This window comes from Camelus ferus, chromosome 15 (assembly GCF_009834535.1).
Source record: "Camelus ferus isolate YT-003-E chromosome 15, BCGSAC_Cfer_1.0, whole genome shotgun sequence".
NCBI classification, from domain to species: Eukaryota; Metazoa; Chordata; class Mammalia; order Artiodactyla; family Camelidae; genus Camelus; species Camelus ferus.
The window spans coordinates 28,347,705-28,369,190 of NC_045710.1; the positions used below are offsets into that span (position 1 = coordinate 28,347,705).

Sequence of the window (21,486 nt, forward strand, 5' to 3'; positions counted from 1 at the left end):
TTATTGTCCTCTGGTTGTGAGTGACTGATGGGCAGGTAGGTAGGACGAATGCAAATATTATGCAAATCTCAACTCCCCATAAGCCTTGATGACTCTGCAAATAAATCTAACGTTACCTTCTAATTATAAAGGGCTTAATCACTTCATGTATTACAATTTACTCAGAGCCCCCAAACACGTTCGTACTTGAAAAAAATTTTTTTCAGTAACATTAGCCAAGAACATTTATGACGAAAGGTTTTGAAACAGTAAGTTTATATAGACAAAGAGTTTTAACGTCATGGACGTTATTTAGTTTGGGTGGAATTTTCTAGGTCTTCTAGAAGGAAATTAGTTTATAATCATTTTTTTAAAAAATTATTGATCTAAGCCATCAAGTTTCAAGTTTCATTTAGACCTATGCCTACCAAGTAGCATCAGTCTTCTCTTCTCATATGAAGGAGAATAAAGACAGAAGTTGCTTTTAATAATCTGAATTTCCCAGCCCCCAGCGCTAAGTGAGATCAAATGATTGCTTCCGGTCCTTGGGAGTCTCATGACCTCCTCCCTGTTCCTTGGCTAAAGAACATCGCCCAGAAGGCTCACATCCCAATTTCTCACTACTTAGGCGTTGCAGCGCATGACAGTACCTTTTCTATCTGAGCTGTGTCCTCAAAGACTAAAATACTAAGGTTGGATGAACAGCTGTAAATGACTAAAGCAATAATCATTTTTTAAGACTAGTTAGATATTTACAAAACTACCAACAATGTGACAAAGTTCAACCACATATATTCAGTGGACAGTTCCTGTCTAATTTCTAGAACTGTTTTCTGGAACTGACCTATTTATATTTTATATAAATCTTTATATATTATATATATATAAAATATATAAATATATATATGTATAGCATGACTCCAGCCTCCTCTGACTACACCGGGGTATCTGATCATTCCTCAATATCCAAAAAATACTAAATATTAGAGAAAACACAAGAAGATGTTAAGAAATGATGATACATATGCTTTTAATTTCAGAACCGAATTTGGTAAGTGAGGTCAAATCTACTCTTCAAAAACCTGCCAAACATCTACCCTCTTTGTCATCCAACTTATGCATTTTAGGTATTCATTTCCATTTTACTGCCTTGTAATTATAAACTCTACTTTTACATCTCTGCTAAAGCAATCAGCATCATCTGATCAGGGCAGAGAAAACGCTGATGACCATTAGAAGGGACCCGCTACGGTCTTCGGGACCTAATGGTCCCAAATTCATTATCAAGGCACTTTATGGCAGCGTTCATTAGACTGGGTGTCATGTTACAATGCTCCTGCTTATATTACTTAAAAACATTTAGCTTCTCTTTCTCCATGTTGCACCCCCAGCTCACCCCACATCTCATCATGTACTTTGTTAGATTGTAGGATTAAAGAAAGCACAGTGGAGACGGTTGGCATGATCTTGCTAACAGGGTGAGCATTTCTTTAGGAAAGGCTCCCAGTGTCATTCCCAAAGGGCAACATGACCACTTATTCACAAATAGATAGAAAAACCCAAATAACATATTGTCGTTTATCCTTGGTGAATTTAATCCTCTGTTGCTGTGATAGGTTTATTTTCTATAGTCTGAATAGTTAATGCATGTGAGAAAAATAGGGTCCTGTCCAATTTGTTTGTGTGATAAAATAAATGCTTAACATTTACTAGTAGAGTATCAGTACTCACTGGGATCATAATCCTTAGAAAATGTTTCAGTATTTGACAACTGTGACACTGGAAAATCAACTATGAAGGAAAACAGTACCTCTGTAGATGCCTGGCAAAGGCACCTAAAATAGATGGGATTTGCATAATGGCACGTTATTTCAAAATCATTAGTAACACAATCAATAGTGCCCCTGACAGGAGGAGCCATTAAATTATATATTGATTTTGCTCCTCTTGCACAGTAAAGCTATTAATAAGAAACTTGATTATTAAAGGACCATTCAGTCAATTTAAAGAGGCAAGATAAAGTCAATTATTATGCATTAGCCCTCTGAATCAAGAGAGGCAAAAGTCAGAACAGACTGGTAACATTCACCTTTTGCTTCGGGAGAGAACTCCGTCTCCCCCTGGCAAATGTAGAGAAGGTGAAATTAACCTATGTAAGTTTTAAAGGATCATATATTTGGGATGTCTTTTGCTCACTTTCTAGAGCCTAATGCATGAAAGAGACTGTCATCACTTCTCCTGTCACTGCAGATGTCATGTGAGATGGAGCCGATCTCATGGAGCACCCAGTTCCTATAGCCTGATGATCAACAGAAGTACCCTCCTCTCTGTTCCTTAACAGTTATGCAGTGGAAATAGAAGCTCAAGGATTGAAGGGCCCTTACAAGCCCTCCAGTTCATGCCCATTGCCGCACGGACCCCACGTCCACAGGGCCTGTGCACTGTCACAAGGACTCCCTCTCCCTGAGAACACAGATTCATGCTGGCTGTACTTTGGTTCTCTTGACCAGTGGGAAGCAGTCAGAGAGCTGATACTATTCCTTTAAATCGACGGGGTTAGCCAGGACAAGACTGGAGTAGTCAGGTAGACGCAGCCCTTTATCCAACAACTCCTGCACTATTATTGCACTGATAAAGAACAAAAAGAAAAACAGTGTCACACAGTTTTCAACTACTATAATTATTATGAAGAAGGCAAGAATTTCTCACTTGATTTTTTTTTACATCACTCTAAAGAATCTACTATAAAAATTATGTTTTCTGTAAATGAGCAAAGCAGTTACTAATCGTATGATAAAATTAAGAAGTTAAATAATTTCTTAGGATGGCTAAAATTTTTATGGAAATACATTTTGGTTCCATTTCTAGAAAAAAGCATTTGGTTAAGAAAGATCAATTCATTTAGTGGAAAAAGATGGTTGTTCCTTTTGAATTTTGCAGTGCCTTTCCTTTGACAATTCTTAACCCACATCTGTATTTTACTTCTCAGTCTGTCACCTAACCAATGGGTCTCAAAGGACCTAAACACTTTCAAACATCCTAGAAAGGAGTTCTATGTCAGGGGCTGACTCAGGTAGACAATGAGAAAGAAAAGAAAGAGATGGTTTTATTAGGGGGAGCTAAAAAAGAAAATCTCTTCAACACATATTCTAATCTCTCATCAGTAAGCCAAAGTAGTACCAGTTTCCTTTCAAATTTCAGCCTCAACCTCTCCTTCTGAGGTCTCTTTTCCCTAAGGTTGCCCTTGATGTTGGAAGGAGTGAGAAAAGATGAGCTGGAGGATTAAAAAGAGGCTCTTTCTGAATCTTCACACAATAAAAAGGATTTTAGTGAGGATGTCACATACGTAGAGGCTACAATGCCTCTTTTAAAGTTTATTTTATTTTATTTTTAAAGATGTAACCTCTCTTTAGGCATACTCAGAGGTCAACGGACTGATGGGCATTTTGTATTTCTTGGTTCACCTCTCTTCATAGCAGCCAGGGGAAGTAATCTCTACTACCGACAATTTACAGAGGAAAACAATGACTCAGAGACGTTAAGTCACTTCCAAGGTCACAAAGTGAGACTCTTGGGTGGCTGGCTCCGAAGACCAATATCCTTCAATTACGTGACCTGCAAGGTCTCTTATTCAGTCAGCTGTGCAGGATTTTTATGACCACTTTAAAGGACCTGAATCATTATTTTGAATTAGTATAGAGGTTATTGTTTCGTCTTTACCTTAACAAAGACTGCCTACACAAGCAATGAGAGATTTTCAGTTCTGTTTTTAAAAGGGGGGCAGCATCTATTATATTCAATGACGATGGTCTTAAAATGTTAAATTCTGGCGATCAAGGTCCTACTGGGACGAAATGAAAAGTGCCATGAACACGTAGGGGCTCACCAACCCTTAGGAAGTGCCCAGCAGCCTCACCTTGCTTGGGGGCTTGTCAGAAGTGCAGCATCCCAGGGCCCACCCAGACCCACCAAATCAGAGATGCAATTTATTAAGACCTTCAGATGATGCCATTGCAAGTGAAGGTGTGAGAAGCACTGATCTCGAGAGGACCAATTATTCTTTCACTAAGTCGGCTAATAAATTAAGAGGCTTGTGACAGCTGGACTTGTGTTTTGGAACCGTCTGCATACTGTAATCATGTATGGAGCATTGAAAACTCTAAATGCCTGGGTTGAGCCCACTCTCTGGCTGTGGGTCCTCAGTCTGAACATAGCCTTTTTTTTAATTTATTTTTTATTAATAGACTTCAGTTTTTTAGAGCAGTTTCAGGTTCACAGCAGAATTAAGCAGAAAATACAGAGAGTTCACACATAGTCCTCCCCACCCACACATACACACTCCTCTACCCTCAACATCCCTCATCAGTGTGGCATATTTGGTACAGTCGATGAACCAACATGGACACATTATTATCAACCAAAGTCCTTAGTTTACATTAGGATTCACTCTTGATGTTGTACATTCTATGGGTTTTGTCAAATGCATAATGATATGTAGCCACCACTATAGTATCATACAGAATAATTTCACTGCCCTAAAAATCCCTGTGTTCTATCTGTTCATTCCTCCCTCCCTCTCCCCAAACCCCTGGAAACCACGAACTTTTTACTTATAGTTTTAAAAAGTTTTACAGGGGACTCTAATAATGTAACCAGGGGCTGGGGACTGGCTAATGGAGAGCCAGTGGGTCTGGCCTGATGTGTAAAAGAATGTATTTTAAAAAAAAAAGACTTTTTTTTTTTTACAAAACATAAACAGACTCACAGACATCGGCAACAAACTCATGGTTACCAGTGGGGAAAAGGGGTGGGAAGGGATAAATTTGGAGTTCAAGATTTGCAGATACTAAGTACTATATATAAAATAGATATACAATAAGGTCCTACTGTATAGCACAGAAAACTATATTCATTATCTTGTAGTAACCTATAATGAAAAAGAATATGAAAACAAATATATGTATGTTATGTATGACTGGAACATTATGTTGTATACCAGAAACTGACACAACATTGTAAACTGACTATACTTCAATTAAAAAAAAAAAAAGAATGTAGTAAATAAGGAATAGGTAACATTGTGAGAAAGTCAGGATCGAAACTCAACTTTAGATCTAATTTGCAATCTAGGTTGAAATGCGGGAGAACATTGTACTTTGTCCCTCACCAGTGTTCTTTTCTGGATTACATAGAGCACATATGCTTGCTCTTTTCTCCTCTCAGGAAACGCTGCTCTCCACAAGCAACCTTAGTGGTAATAGCTGAGAAAACTCCATCATAAGAACGCAGGCAGCAGAGTTCACACTCATGCAGGGTGATTTCCTCTCAGAGTGGTGAGAACTCTGGCGATAGACTTTTAGACAACAGACGTTCTGTTTGGAGAACAGAAAAACTAAGGATTTCAATTGACATAGGAGAGAGTCAGGCCTCATATCCCTTTTCTCAGGGCACTTCTGAGCCACGTCATTGAAAGGACGTGGGAACCCAATGGCTGATAAGTATGTGAGAAGATGGCCAGCATCATTGTCTTCAGGGAAATGCACATCAAAATCACAATGAGATACCACCTCACCCCCATGGAGATAGCTATAATCAAAAAGACAGATCATAATGCGAGTGGTGGAGAATGCAGAGGAACTGGAACTCTCTCACACTGCTAGTGGAATGTCAAATGGTGCAGTGGCTTTGGAAAAGTCTAGCAGTTCCTCAACAGTTTAAAAAGAGAGAGTTACCATATGACCCAGCAATGCCACTCCTGGGTGGAACTCAAGAGATTTAAAAATGTATGTTCACACAAAAAGTTACATATGAATATTCAAAGCAGCATTATTCATAATAGTCAAAAGCTGGATACAACCTAAATGTCCACTGGCTGATGGGTGGATAAGCAAAATGTGATATAACCAACCACACAATGGAATATTACTCAGCAACAAAAAGGAATGGAATTCTGATACAGGCTACTAAAGGGTAGCAGAATGCGCCAGCCCAAAACATACTGCTTTAGGATATTGATTATTTTGAGCTGAGGCACCTAAAAAACAGCAAATGCAGAGACAGAGGCTTTCTGTAAACTCTTCCTATCTGCCTAAAGACAGAGGCTCTAAAAGGAACTCAGTTGTCATAAATTCCTTCCCTGGGAATTCCATCAACCAGGGAAGCTGACTCATCACAGGAGAGAAGACTAGAAGTGGACACCAGACAGACTTTGTCACAAATTGTCACATCTCCCATCTATTGTCCTAAAGACCCATTCATGTTTCCTAAAAATCATGTCCTCGCCCCTAAGAGGCCTACCTCCCTTCTCCTCTTGCTCTATTAAAATGCTATTTAAGCTTACACTGAAGCCATCTCAGAGAATGACTCATTTTTCCCGGGGGAGCTCCCATGTACACATGAAGTATACATGTTAATAAGCTTGTTTGTTTTTCTCTTGTTAATCTCTCTTTTATTATGTGGTCTCAGCCAAGAACTCTAAAGGGTAGAGGAAAAATTGTTTTTCCTCCCCTATACTTAGATGAACCTTGAAAGCATTATGCTAAATGGGGGAAGCAAGACACAAAAGTTCAGACATCGTATGATTCCATTTCTATGGAAAGTCCAGAACAGGCAAATCCATAGAGAAAGAAAGTACATCAGCAGTTGCCTGATTAGGGCTGGGGGTCGGTGAATAAATGAGGGGTGACTGATAGTGAATAAGGGACTTCATTTGGGGGGAAATGAAAATATAAAATCGATTCTAGCAATGGTTGCACAATTCTGAGAATCTATCAAAACCCACCGAATTGCATATTTTAAACAGGTGAATTTTACTATGTGAATTATATCTCAAGAAAGCTGTTATTACATACAACAACCATCAAGAAAAAAAAAACTTCGGGATAAATCATAGTCTAGAAAAAGCCGTTTCCTTGGGGAAGAAAAGGTGAGAATGTTTGGGGTGAATTTTCAGTTCAAACTTTCAAATTTTGCTAGTCCTGCCCAACAGACACCTGGGGAGCTGCATGGCCCCGAGACAGTGAAAACCCTCTCCATCAAAGCTAAATACCACCGCTGTGTCTGCCGGCTCCATGCGCCCTCAGTCCATCCCCTTCCCGGGGCAGAGGCTGGCTGCCTCCCCCAGGAGCAAGCGCTATTGATGTGGTGCTTTGACAGGCTGAGCACATCCGGTGGATGTTACCTCAGGCCTGGCTTCCTTGGCTGGTTTCCTTTCCCCAAAGTATAAAGTCTTAGGAAAGAAATCCAAAGCAGCATCTCCTTCACAGCATTCATTTAAAAGGAAAGGAAAGGACTCTAATCAGAGGTTACGTCTGCTGCCCTTACAACTCAACAGCTCTCGTCACATCACCTAGGGCGCCCTGGCTGGCACTGATTTCTCTCTACGAACTAGGAAAGATATGCTTGCTATGGCTTGCCTTTGTATCACTTGGCTTAAATTTCTGGCCTGTTTTAAGCTTTTTCCCCCCTTCAAAATTTGACTTGGCGAGTCGCTTAGTGATTTGGAGTTAGGGAAAGAAAGAAGGAGTCAGAGAAGACCAGCACATGTATTCCGATCATTTACTGTAAGCAATCACCCAGATCAACTCCCCAGCCAATTAATATTCCAAATAGGATAAGAACACACTGCTTTTCATGTTATTTCTCATAATATGTTTACATAATTTTCAGATTATTGATGAGGAACTCTGGGCATGAATTCACTTGGGAGTTTGCTCAAGATTTCCTTCTAAGATGGTCATAGAAGAGGGACTACATCATGACTGAAATCTAGTTTCCTTTGCTGAACCATCAAGGGCACCCAACTGGGACTCAGATCACCCTGGATTTGTATCTTGACTTTGCCACTTTCTAGCTGAGGTATGTGGACCAGTTCTGGCATCTTTCTACACATTGAGGTTACCATCGATGACATGGGGATCATAAAACTCACCTCCCAGCAACTGTAACATTCACGGTGTTGGGATGATTGGGTAATTGGGTGTCATCACTCACCAACCATGGATAGGAAAACTTCACAGGTTGTTGCAAAGATCGAGTAATATAATGCATGCAAATCATTTTGCAAAGGAGTGTAATGTTTTAGGAAGAGTTGCTATTATCAGTTGAAAAGGAATCGTTTACTTTGTAGTTCCCATTTGTACCCTCACCCAGTCACCCAAAGGGGCAGTTGGCAGATAGTGGAGGCGGGACTCAGAAAATATTCAGTGGAGTAATGAGCAATGCCCTCAAATTCACTCTTAGCTGTAGCCTGGGATCACATCTCATATAATGGGGTTTCCAGGAGCAGAACTCTAAACTGAAAGACACAGAGGTCATAAGAAGGAGAGGGTTAGCTTCGCATTCCCAGCCCTGACAGGTCCTTTTACCACGCTAGCTGGATACACAGAGGGGACTGCCCTTGTACGTTTCCCGGAGTCCCGCTATGATGCAGAGCCTGACAAACCAGGATGGTGCTATTCTTTCATTTCCATAGACTCCAAAGATGAGAGCTGCTAAAGTTGCTAAACCAAAGTAATTCTCCAGGAGGCCTTGTCATCCGTGCACTGATCTCTTTGCATTAGCAAGTGGTAATTGAAATCTTTGCTTCAAGCAGGGCAAGGGGCAGGGGCAACTCAAATCCTGCTGTTCTCAGGGGATACCAGGGGAGTTTTACAGTGCACTGGAGTTGGAGGGGGGAAGTTTCCAGTAGAACTGTCTCTATTTTATTTTCCTCTGCTTACTCTTGAATCTGAATGACAGCCAATTCCTTTGTTCAAATGCAAAACAGGAACAAGTGTAATTCTTCTGGGGGCGTCTCTCTCTTTTTAGCAATTCATTGTAAACTTTAGTCTCAAAAGAAAAACCTATGAGCTACCTTCCTGTACCTAGAAGGCACACCAGTTGACCACTTGAAAGACACTGCAGGGATCTTAGAGGCATTGTTCCAATAAATAGTATTCTGGCAATTCTAGTATCCCCTAGCTCACCACAAGGTGCTATCCTATTATGGTAGGCTAATGTGAAAATCACATGAGTAAAGTTTGCTGAGGGAAAATAATATGGATGTATTTCAAAATGACCATAATTTTGTGATATATAAAATGTATACCTTATCATTGCTTCACTCCCCTGCCACCAGTATGCTTCAGTCTTAAGAAGGGGAAAGTACTGTTGATTCTTGTTTTGTGTTGGCTTTATTCCTCTGATAACTATGTGAGTTTAAAAAGCTAAAGCTCTAATCTGTTCTTAGAAACAATGATCAGCACACATATGTAAACTAAAAAAAAGTGCAATAGACTGTATATATGTATTTACATGCAATATAATGTGTATGTGCAGTTGAACTGTAATAATTCTACCTAATAAAACTGAAAAAGGGGGAAAAAAAGAAAACAAAAAAAAAAAAAGGAAGGGGGAAAGTAAGGATCCTAGATTTGTTAGCTAAATGTGCACACTGAAGACAAGTTTGTCAATTCAGTGAAAAGCAAAGCGGATCAAGCATGGGCACCATGTTGAAACACATAAAAATAGATCTTAGTCTAGATTTTTTTTTTATTGTTTAATGATATTGACATTATGCAAGTTCCAGGAGAGGGGCACTTTCAACAAAATGATGGATGATTCTCACCAACCTAAAACTGATTCCTTACCTTGTTAGGACTGTTTGTCTGTAATCTGAGATCTTTACTGTACTCCTTGAAGGTAATGAAAAAGGTCAAATTCCCTAGAAAGAAGTTGTTTTAACAAATTCCTCAAAGCCGAGGAAAATGCTAAGAGTACACGGCATCGGGCACCTTTTCTACAAACTGAACACATAAACATCTTCTGTTCAGTTTTAGAAACTTCTGTGAAGTAATCAGTGTGCCACTGCCCTTTATAAGACTTTAGAATTAAGTGAAATTGATGCTGTTGAATCTCAAAGAAATAGTTTCCTATCCTTTTCAAAAGCTCTCTTCACCTTGAACATTTTCAACATTCCTGGGTTGTCATTAGACTCTCTCCAGAGATTATTTATACCTTTGGTCCTTCCTCCTTTGTCAGGATGCTTTGTTCGAAGTAAAGAGTTTGCCTGGAAAGCAATGGAATGATTTCACTCTTAACATTACAGGACAGCAGCTAGAATGTGCTGAAAGCTTCTCTATTAGAAAGAGGCCAGCTTTAAAAATAGAACACCAAGAAATGAAGCGGAGCTTTCTTAAGTTTTTAAATTCATATTCTTTTCTCTTTTCTCTCCTTCCTTGTCTTTCTCCGTAGCCACAAAATATTCAATGGCAAGTCAATCTCTCTCTGCATGCATTCATATAAAATATTCTAAAAGACAGGATGCTAGAAATTTCCTTGGACATAGCTAAGCTAAATCAATGAATTGATGCTGATTTTATATCTCACATTTCTTTTCCATGTCTAATATTTTATTGCTATTTTACGTTAGATTAAACAATCAATCCTTATGTCTGCATACAATTGGAGGGGTTCAGAACGAGCCTCTCCACTGTTGCATGAGGATCATTTTGAGCTAAAGGCAATCAAGACCCTATGGGTTCAATGTCCATTGACAGATGACTGGATAAAGAAGTTGTAGTATATTTATACGATGGAATACTACTCAGCAATAAAAAAGAATAAAATAATGCCTTTTGCAGCAACACAGATGGACCTGGAGATCATCATTCTAAGTGAAGTAAGCCAGAAAGAGAAAGAAAAATACCATATAATATCACTCATATGTGGAATCTAAAAAAAAGAAAAAAAAGAAAGAAAGAAAAAAGAGAACACTAATGGACTCATCTACAAAACAGAAGCAGACTTGCAGACATAGTAAACAATTTTACTGGTTACTGGGGGAAAAAGGGTGGGAAGGCATAAATTTGGAGTTTGAGATTTGCAAAGGTTAACCATTATATGTAAAAATAGACTAAAAAAACAAATTTCTTCTGTATAGCACAGGGAACTAGATTCAATATCTTGTAATAACCTTTAATGAAAAAGAGTATGAAAATGAATAGATGTATATATATGCACGACTGAGACGTTGTACTGTACACCAGAAATTGACACACTGTAACTGATTGTACTTCAATTAAAAAAAAAAATCCTATGGATTCAAGAGAAACTACTGCTCTTCCCTTAACTACCTAGAAGAATTTAAATTGAGGATTTTTCCCAGAAAAAGAGTTATTACCAGAGAAAAATTTTATCTAAATGGCCCTATCAGTATGGCCGGGCAAAGATCTAATTACCAAACATCTTCTCCTTCTTGTCCTGTGAACGACCCTCCTAACCTTGGAAGCCCCAGGCCTCTGGTCCATTCCCTAGTTCAGGATGGCATTTATACCTCATTTTACCTTTCTGTCTCTGAACCTCTCATGTACATGGGATCTCTGACCCTCTTGTGCATGTTGGATTTCTGTATGTATGAAATTAAATTTGATTTTCTCCTGTTAATCTATCTCATGTCAATTTAATTCTTACACCAGCCAGAAAAACCTAGAAGGGGGGAGGAAATTTTTCCTTCTCCCTGACACTATATATTCTATAAACATGTTTGGATTTTAGTTTTGCATGTCACAGGGAGGCCAATGGTTTACAGAATAAAATAAATAATATTTACTGAGAACTTACACAGTTGGAAAGGCAGGTTGAGTTCAGGTTTGTTTATCTGGAAGGCTTCATGAAGGAGGCTCTCCAGGAAGTCTATTAAGCTATTCCAATGTTCATTTATTTCCATAAGTAACACAATTATTAAGGCTAATCAGGTCCCTGTAACCATGACCATGGCTCTAAGTGGTTCTGCAGTACTGGTGGGGAAAAAATGACCTCCTGAAAGGCTGTCTTGAGGAAGGGGCTCAGGTTGCAAAACTCCCACGCTGCCATTTACTATCTGCACCTGTATGAGTTGCTTACTCTTTCTAAGGCTCCTGCTCTGAAAAGTAATTATACAAATAGTATTCATCTCATCTGATTGCCGCAAATAAATTGTGAGATTTATACATATGTAATTATGCTTATACACTTATAAAGGGCTCAGCGCAGAGCCTGGCACACATTAAGGGCTACATGAATCTTAGCTGTGTCCATTCTGACTATGAGCAATGTCAGATCAAGTTAAGAACTGGACTCTTGGGACTGAACTGCCTTTAGCTCATGCAGATGAACTCATCCCTGCCTTGGGTCCCTCATCCGTAAAAACTGGAATAATTTTATCTTGATCATGAAGTTGTTCAGGGAATTATATGGGGAAACAGAGCAGGACCTGGCACGTAGAAAGTGCTCGGTAAGTGATGGTTATCATAACTGTTATGGAGAGCAAGGAGAAAAGGGACTAGGCGCTGAAGTATTTCAGTAAAGCTAATATACTGATACCAAGGGGTAGGTTAGGAGAAATCAATAACACATATTTTTTTAAATCAAACTTTTGCTATGTATCTTGAGATTATGCTTTTCCTAATAACCTAGGCAAAACTTGATTCTGGACAGACTGTAGCCAAGCAGGACCCTGTGGAGCCTTCCCAGGACCACCCCCACCATACCCTCTGCTGTCACTCCCCTATGAAGTACCTAGATAACACTATCTCGTGTATATTTCCTGAGTTTTTCAGATGCTAAGAATCACCACCAAATGGAAGAAATTATGATCATGAGCACGTGCCCTCCAGACCTTCTGGTGCCTAGGGCGTCGACAGTGTTACCACAACATCAACCAGAGGATTGTGCACAGTTGATCACGTACCCTGCATCCCTCTTCCTTACCTGGCCTTCAAATATGCTTTGCTGAAACCCTTCAAGGAGTTCAGAGTTTTCTCGGGCACAAACCACCCCGCCCCTCTTTCTCAACCCTGCAGTAAACCGTTCTCTACTCCAAACTCCAATCTTTCCGTTTGTTTGGCCTCATGGTGTGTCAGGCACACGAACTTGCCTTCGGTAACAAGACTATTCACGTGAAACATGTAAGTTGACAGACTGAACAAGTTTGTAGCAGCAAGTTTACGTCATGAGCTCTTTGTCACTAAAAACAATTAAAATAATACAAATTGCTTTCAGATAATTTGTGTTATTTTTCTTAAAGTGTTTTTTCTGCTTATTAATATAATACTTGTTCACTGTTGTGAATATGACACATGCAGAAATGAAGGCATAGAAATAAAAATCATCCATAAGCCTGCTCCTAGAGATCACCATTTAACTTTTAAAAATGTTTGCTTTTAGCTTTTAAAATACACAGTTGCATAATTTGGACCACACTATGTGTGTATCTAAGTGTGGGTGTGTATAAATAAAATGTGATGTCATGATTTTTCACTTCATGTTATATTTTGGACAGTTCCCATGACATAAAAAATATATAAAATCTCCTTTTAAATGGCACAAGATGTTCCATGAAATGTCTTTACAATGATGTAACTAACTATATCTTTATAGATATATGTAATAATGGATTATAATAATGGATTGTGGGCCATTTTTTCTCTCTACTGTTCCTATCTAAATAGACTGACTATAATTTATGGGGGGGGGATAACTAAAACAAGACTATAATTTATGGGGGGGATAACTAAAACAAGCCAAAAATATTATGGACTTTTGGTGCTTTCTTACAGATGGGCTTCTGGGATTAGATATCTGAGAGGTGAATGCTGCTTTTTCCTACAGTCCTCTTTACGTGCTTGGGCCCCATCCCAGACTCCTAACCTAGGTGGTACCTTCTTTTCCTCCTTCTATTGGTCTTTATTGAAATTCTTGTCTGAATTCTACTCTATGGAGAATGTGTACATCCCTTTTGAAAAGGAGAAATTCTCTCCTTGGTCATTACTAACCTTTTGGCTGGTTTTGCTGAAAAATTCTTCAAGAATTATTTGCCAATGTCATTCCACTAGAAGGCCATTCTGGTCACCTGGCTAAGTGTCCACTGATTCTGTAACAGAGAGTTCCTCATGCTAAATCACACACAAACACCAGTGATTAGTGTCCGTCTACTAATCACCCATTCCCAAGTTTGTCATCAAAATAGCATTAGTCATTTTCCTCTCAAATTCAGCCCTTCCTTTCCCAAACACTCCACTCTCCAGTCCAGAACAGTCTCTTACTCCTTGGTCATAGAAATCTCCCTGTTCACCTCTCATCTGAGCAAACTGAGATGCACTGTAATTGGACAACACCTCAAAGCTAGTGGATGCCAGAATCAGAATTAAAACTCATCTCCAAAACTGTAAATCCACACCTGGTATTCATTCATTTACTCTTCAGTTTTCCTAGTCTTTTTCTTCTCGAGTGCTGCTGAAATCCAATTCACCACCCTTCATAGAATATCTTTCCTTTCGCTTCTCTTTATTAACGAAGTAAAAACTGATGCTGATAACAAGGCACTGCATGATTTTCTTTGTTAACTCACTGCCTTTTCATCATTGTCTGTCTTGCTGATGGATGCTTTATAAATTAATGGCCCAAGCAACAGAAACAACATGGACTTCTTTTGCTAAGAATAGCTGAACAGAATTATGACCTGGTGAGTCTTTGATGGGACAAGAACACCCCCAGAAACATTAAATAAAGAATGAATAAAAGCCAACCCATGTCTTATTTGTATCCCAAGTCTTCTGGGCACCACATTTAGCAGGTGTCCATCTTTGCATTTTTCTCTTCCTCCTTCTTTCGACAAGAGTCACGGGGTGCCCCTACCAACCACTAGATAAGGGACCTGATGATCTATTTGTACTGAGATGAGGATAGTCAATAATCATGTGCACTTTTTCCATTTAAAATATACTCCTAATTTTGAAGATACCCCATTTTCTTAACTCAAAGGGAGTAATTATGGAAGAAATTAGCTTTGCCACAATGCCGCGAGCCTGTAATTGCTCCAGGTAGTGTGCCTCTATGTGGCGAAATACTTCCTGAGTGTCTAATCACAAACAGATAAAAATTAAAACTGATGTAAACTAGGAATCAAGTTATTACCAGCAAAGTATCAAGGGCCTCAATATGCCCCCTGCTTTCTGCGGATGCTTTATACTCTGCAAAACACAATGACTCACTGACTGTGGACTCGCACTGAACTTCTCAGGGCTGCATTTATTTGGATGTTTTAATCTTTTCCAGGTACTCCACTTAGTTTAAAACCGCACCAACCAGTGAGATTTGGAGCTCATATTCTTAATAGAAGGGACCCAAGGCACTTTATAAGTAATCATCACGGAGAAAATCAGCAAGAAGACAATTAAGCTTCTGATTGATACCAGCAATTTAAAGCTTAAAATCAAAATTAACCAAGAGCAGAATGGAGTTTATTGGCTTTGAACTGAAAATGTGTTTGGGTTCCCCCCACCCCGCTCCCTTTTATGTTTCTTGCTAGTAGTGGAAGTTCTCCCCAGTTAGACTTTATAGGACCAGAGCAGGTTTACAGAATGCAAATAATGACACTGTTTAACAAAACTGAACCACTAGACCAAACATAGTGATAAAGTACTTGGGGAGCAATTTGGGGATTAATTACAGGGATCTGGCTGATGAGCTGCATTTAAAGTGCACATTGATTATAGGGGAAAATCTATAAGTAGGCTTTATGTACTTTTTTTTGATTTTTGATTTTGTTATGGATTGTATGCAGTTCCCAGTTAGGGCTCAAAAAGCAAATCCTCGCCATTATATCAGCTTTTGATGCAGACATAATCTTCTCATAGGGAAAGCTTACTGTTTTCAGGATTTGTGCTATAAATTCTCTATTTATAACTTCTCTAGAAAGTCTGCACTTTTTGTTCAGAGAATCTGGTAGGTAGATGGGACATAAAAGACATCTAAATTTTTACTTGCAACATAGATTTATAGCTTTTAGCTGTAAATAGAGCTATAAGTATACAGAAAAATATAAACATATTTATATAAAGATACAATAGTTTTTAGCAGCATGACCTTGCTCAAGTCACTTTCTCTCTCCAAACTTCAGTTTCATCAAATGTAAAATGAGCATTGACATGAAAAACAAATGAAATAATGTCTATGAAAAAAACTTTTTACGCTTAAGCAATTTCAAATGTAAGGTGCTAGTGTAATCTTTCCATTTTTGCAAATGAGGGAAGTTAGGTCTCTTGATTATAACCATCTTTCCATTTATGGCTTCTTCAGCTCCACTCTAAAATATGCACAGAATATGTACAGTGTATGAACATTAATTTTCCAATATTCATTTTTGGAAAATAGAAGTTTATTGTGTGAACAGAAAGGTAGTAATATCGGACACCTATCCACAATCTCCTTTCAGAGTTCTATTTTATGTTTACATAACTAAAACTTACAATTTATAGCAGCATATACAGCATATAAGTTGACTGCTAGAACATGAAATAAATATTTATTAAGATACTGTCCTATTGGATTTTTTTAAAATTTTATTTTTATGTATTTTTGTTATTTTAAAAAATTTTGTTGGGAGGTAGGTAATCATGTTTATTTATCTATTTTTTAATGGAGGCACTGGGGATTGAACCCAGGACCTCATACATGCTAGGGTACTCTACCACTGAGCTACACTCCCATTGGATTTTAACATACGATGTGTGCTTCTTTAGGAAGGGCCAAGGTACCTGATTAGGCACATGTCACATTCCTATAGCATGTTGTTTTGTCTAGCCATTCCACAAACCTTTACCCAGTATCCAACCACGTGTTAGGCCCTCATGAGGTGTCAGGGATAAAAACAGGAATACAAATCCACAGCTTTGATGAGTGACAGGCATGTAAACCAAAGACTGCCCACCTCCACATGTGTTAAATATACGTATGGGCTCTGTGCTGTGGGAGCTCAGAGGGTGGGGAACTTACCAGTGGCAGGAATAATTGGACTGGGTCTGGAAGAAAGAGTAGAGCTTTGTCAGGCAGAAATGCAGTGAAGGCTTAAAGACAAAAGAAGAAAAAACAACTTGCTGCAAATAATGGCCACGCATGTTGGAGAAGTGTGAGATGCTGTCTGGCTCCCGCTTCCCACGAACATTTACATGGAGGACGGTTGGTGGCAGGTGTATCCAGAAAGGGAGATTGGGGTCAGCAGAAATATTAAGTCACGTGGGCACAGTTCAGTAATAAAGAGCCAACGAGCATTTTTGACTATGGACTGCCATGATCAATTTTGACCTTCAGGATAATCAATCCAATTCTGGGATAAAGCCTGTGTTGTAGAAGAAGAGAAAGAAAGTAAAGGAGAGGGACAGGGAAACAGCCATGGAGAAAATGCTCTCCCCTGGACAGGCGAAGCCCGAAGCCCCTGTGGGAATATCCAGCCAGAGACCCATCCAGCAGCATGTTCTGAGAAAGCATTTGGCTCCCAGCCTGGAGTAAACTTCTGTCAAAGCTGAAAAAATTAGAGAGACCTTGATTTCCTACTTTAATTTCTTTTCTGAAACTTCACCTTCTTGAAAACATGTCTGTGGGTTAGAGCAAACAAAGGGAAATTCCATGAAATGGTCTCTTGGAGTTCCTCCTTTTGCCTGCAACGATCAATTTCTTACAGCAAGACGGAGGCGGTAAAATGCAACTTGTGCTGGAGAAAACATCATCAAATTGTTGAAACTGATCTGAGTTTCATGAACAGAAAACCTAATTATCTACCATCAGTTCAGGTCTGAACACGTATTTCATGTTATTTTTATCAACTGTGAGTGGTTTTGGCCAGCCTTATGACAAAATGCCATCTAGAAGTATACATTAAGTTTTTAAATGGAACTATCAAAAAACCGAAGTCTCAGGTTAATGAGCTCTGTGGAAAATTGCTATCACATTATACTATCTTAAATAGTATTGGCAGGAGGAGTGGTGAGAGAATATAACCAAAATGACGTAATGAAATGGAAATTTACAGGTTGGGATATGGGAAAGGGTGAAGATAGTACCATTCTCCTGATACAGTGAGAGGTCCCCGAGAAAAGTGAATCTCAGCAGGCTGTGTGTGTGTGTGTGTGTGTGGAGAGCAAGAGAGAGACAGAAAACAGAAGGAGCAAAGTGTCTTGAGGTCTATGATGAGAAAGAGCAATTTACTACAGGCGGCAAATGAAATGTAAAAGGATTGGAGGCGTGAATAAAATGGCATCTGTTCTTCGCATGTCTTCGTGTTAGTCAGACAGGAGCAGGGAGAGGTTGAAGGCAAAGAGACAGCGAAGGTTCAGCTGTAACAGTGGGTGTTATGTACGAGGGCCAGGCCTGACTCATCACGGTGGGATGAAGTGGACTGGGGAGAGGACGAGCCCGGAAGGTGATCTGTCCACTGGACTAGAGCAGGGTGTGGCTGTACAAGGCCACCAAAGTGGAGGAGGTCCATTCCAAAGCAGGGAAACACAGCTCCCAGAAACTACAGAACTACATGCTGGATAGGAGCCAGGTAAGCCACTGAGTCAGATGGGCAAGAAAGCATGGAAATGCGTGGACTTGAGGATAAAGCATCACCAAGAGTTCCAAGGACAAAGGGCTGCATAAAACATCGTGTAGCAGAACCCTGTCCTCACCTGGGAGAGGCGCCAAGCCTCCAAGGGAACTTAATACAGGAAGGATATGTCTTCATTTAGGATAAACTAAAGTCATGAAATCAAGACAGGAAGGCAGAGACCAGAGAGGAAATCAAACCTGACTTTCAGATCGATTTTAGAAATCTAGCAGTTTACTATTTTTTTCCCCCTGAGTGCCTAGAAAACATAGGATGCACAGCAATTCCATAGTGTTTGGTCTGGACTATTGGAGGACAGGTCAGAATCTGATGGTCAACAAGCTTATTGTGATGCTGAGGCCCAGAGAGTTAGGCTAGTGTTTCTGAAATCCGTCTTACTTAAGATCAGGGTAGAATGGGGAGGAGACAGTTGACTGGGATCAGTTCGGGTTTGTGGAGAACCAGAGGAAAGGGATAAGGCTGAGAAAGTGTTTGGAGAATAAAAATTGCAGCCACCACAACTCCTTTTCCTTGGGCTCTTTCTACCTGCTTCTGCCCAAACGTCTTCTGACGATGGTTATATCTTTCTTTAAGACGATCTATAACTATAGGATATTTAAGTAAATGGTGTTTCCTAAGCGCTAGAGGTAGCTAACTTCATGATATGGAAGGTTAAGGAATTTTGTGGGGAGAAGATAATAAGTTTTAGTCCAGATATATTTAATCCAAGCCATGATGGGCAATGTCTTAAAGAATGTATGGAATATGGGTTTTCAGTAAAGATGAAGTGTCTAGATGAGAAGTCTCTATATATTTGTCATGCATATTGAGATGGAAATTGAAGTCATTAATGCGAGCTGCTAGATTTTCTCCAGAGGAGTGACTTAGAAGGAAAAAGCAAGAAATACAAACCCCTACACTTCATACTTCTGGTAACAGTGTAGAAAATAGGAAAGAGACAGACAGACAGACCAAGGCATCAATCACCATAGGAATTCTAAGAAATTGCTGGTTCCTTGAAGCTTAGGATAGGATGTCCTTTAACTTGAAGAGGGAGGCTGTAACATGACAACGTCAGAAGACACACAATTACAGAGAAAAAAGAGTTCATGGTTTGGGCCAAGAGAAGACTATTGGAAATAAAGACAAAGAGATGATTTACGCAGCAATTTGATGGGAGACAAGGGAAGATTTTGTGGTAGTAACGTTGTTGGCAGTGTACTGAAAAAGAAAGTGAGTGAGATGGCATGTAGCAGGGGAAAGTCATAATGAATGGTGACTATCCTGAGAAGTGAGCTGAGAAAACTTAAGCATGGAGTAAAACTTAAGAAGTGGATTCTTAGTGAGAACAAGACTCCTGGCATCATGAGAAGTCAGATTCTGAACTTGTGAGTCTTGAGGTTTATTGAAGGAATATAATAATAGACCTATGGTTCCTCCAATCCAGCTACTCTGATGCACCAGACTTTCCTGCAGAGCTTTAAAAAATATATATAGATTTCTGTTCCTTATTGTAGAATCAGAACCTTGGATGTGTATGTAGGTGAAGGGTGCCTGGGGGAATCTACAATCTGAAAAAGCTCCCCTAGTAATTCTAAGACAATGAGCCATCAATTGGCATTAGGAAAATATTTCACTAGTCTCAACAGCAAATATCATTAAAAGCCGGGTCTTAAAAAAACAATCTTCCATATCTGTCTCACTCCCCACATTTAAACAGTTTATGAAATGTATCCTTTTCCATAACACTTTCCTAGATTGATCAGATATCATATCGTCTGTAGCTAAAAGCAAAAGGTGGTTCTTTGTGACTCTTGAGGATACTGCCCATTTTAGCATGGCAGGTAAATTTTCCATCAAGTCTATTCTCGGTACATTGATTAGTGCTAAAAATTCATACATTTGCTCTTAGAATTACGAAGTCTGTGAAGCACTTGGCAGAGGAGGGTACTCTTTATGGTAGATTGATTTGTTCTGCAGCCTGTGTGACTGTCCATTAGAAGACCTCATGCAGATGCTCCTGTATGTATCTCATACATCAGTCGCTGCAAAGAAAATGAAGCCTGGCATTTATTACTGTGGAATTGGACCAGGTTTGTCTGGCGCTACTCCATGCAAAGTCATTTGCCCCAGTTCCTATTTGGGGGCCAGATAAAATAATTGTCAGTGTGTTTCAATAGTGACATCCTTCCTGATAAATTTAGCATTTACCGAGGGATCCACTTTCCTTGCATGTGGGTAACTGTGCTATTTTCTCTGAGCCCAGAGATTATGGGCAGAAGTGACAGCTGGTGCCTCAGGATGGAGCTATAATTTTATGGTGCAGCGTCTAAAGCTGGAAATGGAACTAGTAAACCACAAATGCTAAAGACTTTATGATGAAAAATGTTCCTTAGGAAGTACATGCCAATTTCTGAGCCATCAATGATTTCTTAACATCCATGCTGAGTTTTATGAATAAAACAGCCCAGGAAATGCATTTTTTAATGAAGCAGAGAGTTATGATAAAATGAGGTGCTTTCCCTCTTTAGCAAGAGACCTGTCTCTCATACCCATCTCTGGATTGTACCCTCAGTCTCTGGTGGACATGTTCTTGGGTTCATGTCCGTTTCACAAACTCTTTTGTAAACAAGGTCTGTCAAGCAATACTGAGTATTCAGAGTGAAACTGATTGCCTCCAAGACTCTTTCCTGTTTGGAACTTTTCTCATCCTGCTCCATTCCCCCCCCCCCAACCCCACCAGTTTGTGAAACCAAGAGGGTGGTATTATCTTTGAGATTCAAGACCAGATCTGTTGCTCAAGTTCCAGGAGAGAATGATTGCCCAAGAATGCTCCCTGGGGATGGTTTTTGTGGAGGAAAGACAGTGCCTCCCCCCTGCATTGTTAGTTCTCTCAGTTGCCTTTAGTGGCAAACTGAACAGAGGTCAGAAGGACTCCCATGAATGCCTGTCAGAATTAGCCAGGTGGAGAGAAGCAGAGGACCGAGGAGTTTCAGTCAGCTCCAAACTTCCACAAAGACCTGCCAAGTCTAGTCATGCCTTTGGGCAGAAGGAAATATTGGGGATCTCTGAGCCTACTTCTTTGTAAAATATGCAAGATGGAATTATATCCCTAAATTTAT

At 39.6% G+C, this 21,486-nt stretch overlaps 1 protein-coding gene across 2 annotated transcripts in view; it reads right to left on the bottom strand.

The window, feature by feature from the left end:
- Positions 1–21,486, bottom strand: part of SLC8A1 (solute carrier family 8 member A1) — a 394,688-nt gene that overhangs the window by 86,623 nt on the left and 286,579 nt on the right. The window lies entirely within an intron of this gene.